Here is a 6411-nt window from a genome sequence, read left to right on the forward strand (position 1 = left end):
GATTTCAAGAAAGGTCTCCCTAAGTTGCTCCCTAAGTTTGCCAGATCTTTTCACCTAGTAATTCTTCTAGGGCAATGTTCTGAAATTCAGATACATATGTAGCATAGCGCAGTATTAACTAAAACCCCCAACAGTGTTTCCCTAAGTCATGCAACTTTTATGATTTTTATTTTCTTTGTACTTGTGTATTCTTTTGCAATTTTACACTATTTTAGAGGGCGCAAGATCAAAGATGTGTATAGCAATTTATTTTTACTAACAAAAAGCGGGCAGGAGATATAGCTCAGTTGGTAGAGAGCTTGCCTCACATGCACAAGGCCCACAAAATATAAAAATAACAAATAGGTATCTGAAACTAATGTTCCCAACAATAAGGGGATGGTTTTAGCCTTTAAGAAGTGTTTTCCAGCCGGGCATGGTGGCATATTACTGTTCCAGTGATTGGATAGGCTGAAGCAAGAGAATCCCAAGTTTAGGCCAGCATCAGCAACTTGGCCAGCTTCAGCAACTTAGCAAGCCTGTGTCTCAAATTAAAAAAAAAAAAAAAAAAAATGAAAAAGGTTTGGGGATGTAGCTTAGTGGTAAAGTACCTTAGTGATAAAGTAAAATCACTAATATCCTTGGAGCTTACAATATTGTATTAGTGAAAGAACATACTGTTTCAAGGAATGAACATTCAAAAAAAAAAAATGACAGCTTTAAAATGAAAACGTGCTGGCAGAATTTTTTAAACTCAAAAAATATTAAAATTAAAAATATTAAAAGGAAAGATGCATGTTTGCTCAGATTGTTGAAGAGTGGTGGCTTATTTCATAATTTTTGTTATTCATATATATTTTTTGACTTGATAGATATAATACATTGAATAGCTAGTTTACTGAAAAAGGCAATCTTTTAGTACCAAAAAAGGGGGGATTGTTTTTCAGGTGGGTGTAGAAGCATGCTTCTGTAGGCCCAGCTACTTAGGAGGCTGAGGCTGGAGGCTGGGAAATAGACCCTCTGGCTCAAAAAAAAAAAAGCTTTCCAATAACTTTTTTTTTTTTTAATGACAGGAGGAATAAATACCTATGATTAAAATAATATATTAAGCTAAAATGCAGGAGACAAAATTGCAAATCCATTTGATTTTACGTAAATAAGGAAAAAAACTAAGAAAATACATTAAAATGCAATTGACTGGACCGATTGTGAGGTAGGCTTTTCTCTGTTTTTAGAGAAATTAAGGTAAACGATATCTTACAGTTTTTTCAAAGGGTGACAGCTGTGACAATGCAGGTAGGCCACTGACCATCTAGTCATTGGAGTATCTATTTTTTCTTGGCAAGAAGGAGAAAGAGGGAGAAATCACCTCCCCTGATCTCCTTTTCTGTACTACTACCAACTTGCAAGTCTGTTCAGTTGTAGTCCAGCATTAAATGGAAGCTTTCATTTCCTGGTCTCCAAATTTGTGTAATGGAAGGCCCCTGAGCACAGCCATTTCTACAGGCCCAGGAATCTACCAGACACAAGAGCTTCTTAAGCTTTCTCTTCACATTTCTGGCTTTCAGTATTTCCTTCCTGTTATAAAGAACCAGCCCAAAGCTTCATGCTCCAGCTGTCCAGGCAGAGATTAACAGCACTATAACTGATTTCTTTCTTCCCCCTAATGCACAAGGGAGCTTCAGTACAGCCACCTGGCATGTGTAGGAGCTCATAGGCAGCAGCTGCCTACCTGGACTGCCTCTAGAGTTAATTACTGAAGGAACAAATTAATTCTTCAGTGGGATGTGGTTATAAAACATAAAGAGTTGCAGCACTGGAAAAGAGACGAATACTCTTCATTTATCAAGGTACCACCACATTTCAGAAACAATGGTCAGGTGATGCTCTTTCCCCCATTTTCAGCTCCATCCTGCATACCTTCTACTTTTCTGACTGTTGCTGAAATTGCTATACTGGAAACAGGATGATTAAGAACAAACTTATAAAGTCTTTAATGAAATATTTAGGTTTCCTTCACCTGTCTCATTTGGTTTCCAGAACCTTGGCAGACAGGAATGTGTCTTCTTTGCAGAACACTGGAAGAATTTTTCTGAGATATCGGACCGTCCAGGAAAGAAAGGAAGATAACACTGAGAGTTTCCCAAGGTGATAGGCCAGCCACATCACCCATGGTGAAGATCTTGGCCAGATATATAGAGCTTCTGTGAACCATTTAATGTCACATTCCTGAGTATGAGCAGTCAAAGCCATCAGACAAATGAAGAAAACCCTTAATATGAAAGAGACCAACATAGGCAAGCAAAACAAATAAAAAACTTGAGAAAATGGGCTATATGTTAAGAAGAAAGCAAGATAAAGGGCTGGGGGGTGTAGCTTAGTGGTACAGTGCTTGTCTGGCTCATGCAAGGCTCTGGGTTCTATCCCTAGCATCATGCATACACAAAGGAAAGAAAGCAAGATTTAAACAAGAAAAATCACTAATATCCTTGGAGCTTACAATATTGTATTAGTGAAAGAACATACTGTTTCAAGGAATGAACATTCAAAAAACAAATGACAGCTTTAAAATGAAAACGTGCTGGCAGAATTTTTTAAACTCAAAAAAATATTAAAATTAAAAATATTAAAAGGAAAGATGCATTTTTGCTCAGATTGTTGAAGAGTGGTGGCTTATTTCATAATTTTTGTTATTCATATATACATTTTGACTTCAATAGCTAGTTTACTGAAAAAGGCAATCTTTTAGGAATTGTTTTTCAGATCTTCAATAAATTTTTTTCTTTAAATTTCAAAAAATTGGAGGTATACTCAGGGGTAGAGAGCTCTGAGAGACTAGCATGCTCTCAAAGCCTTGGGTTTGATCACCAGTAACACAATATATAAATAAATAATAAATAAATGAATTTTTTTAAATGGTAAAGACAGTAAATTAGAATGCCAGTCCTAAAAGTCTAATATCTAAATAATACAAGTGTCAGAAGAAAAGGGGAAAATTCAAAACATTTCCTAGAAATGAAGATGGGAATTTCCAGAATAAAAGACAACATTAGGGGGCTGGGGTTGTGGCTCAGCAGTAGAGCCCTTACCTCCCACGTAAGGCATTGGGTTTGATCCTCAGAACCACATAAAAATAAATAAAAGTATTGTGTCCATCTACAACTAAAAAGTGTATATATTAAAAAAAAAAAAAAGACCCCATTAGGTGCCCAACCCAACGGATGAAAATAGACCTACCCAGAAACTTCTTAGAGATTGAGGATCGGAGGTGTGAGGCCAGCCTGGGCAACTTAGAGAGACCCTGTCCCAAAATAAAAAGAGTTGGGGGTGTAGCTTAGAGGTAGAGTGCCCCATGGGTTCAATCTCTAGTACCGGGGGAAATTTTATTTTAATATGCATCATTGTACAATTTCAAAATTCTGGGAAGATCTTTCAAAAATCTGGACTGGAACCGGGGACTAAAATTTTTTAAAAGGTAGAGTCAGAAAGATTGAACTTCTTCAAGTTAATTCTGGAGGCTATAAGATTATAACTCCAAATACTGCAGACCCTATGTTTGCCTTCTCCAGAGAATAAAGGTTTCAATTATCCAAAGTTGGCAAGGGTAGTCATCTAACTGTGTGGCTGAGTACAGGATCAATCCTGCTTCAATCCTGCTTTAGACTCTACCTTATCAAGTGCCAGCTGCCTCCAATACAGAGCCTTCTGGGGATCCTACAATAGAAGCTTCCCCCTGCTACTAGCTAAAACAAAGGATTTGTTTGTTTGGGGCAGTACTGGGGATTCAACCGGGGGCTGGGACATGGAAGGAGTAGGGCAGTCCATTACTGAGCTATATTCCCCAGCCGTTTTTAAATTTTATTTATTTTTTAGACATAATATCATTAAATTGCTAAGGCTGGCCTCAAACTTGTGATCCTCCTGCCACACCCTCCCAAGTAGCTGGGATTTTAGGCATGCACCACTGTGTCTGGCAAACTTCAGCTTTTTCAAGTCTACTAAATGAGCACTCATTTGCTATCCAGTTTTCAAAACTATTACTACTGGCTCCTCCCCTAACCTCCACCTCTCTTTTTCCTCCTTATAGGCAAAGAGGGAGAAAAAGCTAAATCCTTAACTCTATATGAGGAAATTAAACGATAATGCCTAAAACATCCAAGAGGTAGCATTATAATCATGTTATTCAGACAGAAATGAGCACCATAAGGATCATCTAAAATAAAGTAATTGGCTCCCAGGACAAGAAATAATGAGGTAGGTGGTAGGATGGAATAACAAGACAGGTGTTTTAAGTAACAACACTTGTGAAACAGGGCTGGGGGCATAGCTCAGTGATAAAGCTCCCCTGGGTTCAAACCCCAAAATGGGATAGGGGGAAGAAGCTTGTACAACTATTTTACCTTTTTTAAAATATTTATATTTTAGTTGTAGTTGGGCCCAATATCTTTATTTTGTTTGTTTATTTATTTAATTACCCTCTTGCTGAGGATCCAACCCAGGGCCTCACATGTGCTAGGTGAGAGCGCTCTACTGCTGAGCCACAACCCCAGCCCCACCTATTTGACTTTTCAAAGTATATCATGTGTAATTTAGATTAAATTAAAATCTTGGTGTGGTGGAATACACCTGTAATCCCAGTGACTCAAGAGGCTAAGGCAGAAGGGTCACAAGTTTGAGTTCAGCCTCAGCAACTTAGCAAAACTCTGTTTCAAAATAAAAAAAGTCTGGGGGTGTAACTCAGTAGTAGAGCATCTCTGGGTTCAATCCCCAGCACCCCATACATACACAGAAAAAAAAAAGCAGTATGTAAATTGTTTATAGGTACATAGCTTCATATACATATAAGAAAGTATAAAAATGAATTAGAAGGAAGCCTAAGAAACACAAACAGTTGTTTTCCTTTCAAGAAGTGGGAAAGTGGGCAGTTGTTGGGGATGGTTAAAAGGGAGTTTACCAATTCTGTTACACTTTGCTTGCTAGGACTATGGGCAGACTTCAGTACTTGGGGGACTGGACACCCTGCTTTGAGAAAGTAGCAAAGCCCAAGGGAGCGGCTGAGGGCAGTCTCCAAAAGGTGAATCTCAGGGCTGTAGCAACAGAATCCCCAAATAAGGCTCTTTTTAGATCCTGTGGTGTTTCTTCAAGAATCTAATTCTAATTCTGGAGTTTGGTTAAAGGGTGGCACTATGGCTCGGTTCTGCAATCTGATGCCCCTATCTTCTTGGTTGTGAGGTTTTCATGGTCTTGGACATTCAGCAGCAGCCCAGTGCCTGCATTGATAAAAGGTGGGATCGCACTGAACCCTAGTGGTCATAGTCTGCCTTTGCAGCCACACTGAGGTAACATTTCTCAGCTTTTTAAGACCCAGATTGAACTCCATCCCTCATCTTTTACGCAAGTAATCCTCCTAAAGAAAGGACAGAGGCACGGAAACAAGTAGTTGAATGTTCATGGAGACAAAAAGAAGAAATATAATACTGTTGTGGATAAAGGCTTAAAAATAGCTATAATACTGTTGAGAGAAACAGTAGCAGCAAGAATGAACAAGATGAGCAAGCTCAAGGGGGTATGGGGTAGCTAGGAGGAACACAAAATGGGAAATCTGAGTAGGAAGAAAGATAAAAGGTCAGAACTGAGAGTGAAAAGAGCCTGGACTTCAGGATCAGGAAGACCCTGGGGTCTTACTAGCTACTAGGTTGTGTGCATGTTATTTTGTTTCACTGAGCTTTTTTTTTTTTTTTTTTTCATAAAACTAGCTCTTCTGATTGGATCATTACCACGGTCACTAAGAGCTACTGGAGCCAGAGCACTCTGCTTGGATCCCAGCATTACTAATTACTGGCTAGGTGCCCTTCCAAGAAACTTATAAGCATTATCTCACTCAATCTCCAAAGAGCTCCTAGCCAGCATTCAGTAAGAGTTAGCTATTATTGGTATAATGAACACATATAAAGTGCCTAGGATAGAGCTGGGCACTGTGAGGCACCCCCGTAATCCCAGCTACTCAGGCTGAGGCAGATCACATATTCAAGGCCAGCCTAGGCATTTGGCAAGACTCTGCCTCAAAATAAAAATAAAAACAGTTGGGATATAGATAGCTCAGTGGTAGAGCATCCCTGATGCTCTCTAGTCCTGCAAAAAATTAAATAACTAGGGTAAAATCAGTATATTGGTAGTACCCTTTCCTCCCCCACTGGAATCTGATTCTGGTCAAAACACAAGTCCCTATCACATGAGCACCAGTTAGGAAAGGGTACTACATAAAATACACTCCACAATATCCTTCCAAGTCTGTAGATTCTCTACAGATCTCCCTAACACAATCCTTGTAACTCAGTTGAGTCTTCTATTGACGTTATTTGGAGGAAGTGAGACTAATGGGCTTCCATGACTTTGACCCAGGGAGGCATCTTGGATTAGAATGCACCGGCA

The sequence above is a fragment of the Marmota monax genome, unplaced genomic scaffold (genome assembly GCF_021218885.2).
Source record: "Marmota monax isolate L192 unplaced genomic scaffold, Marmota_monax_Labrador192_F-V1.1 WCK01_AAM20220418_F8-fsc00131, whole genome shotgun sequence".
Classification (NCBI taxonomy): domain Eukaryota; kingdom Metazoa; phylum Chordata; class Mammalia; order Rodentia; family Sciuridae; genus Marmota; species Marmota monax.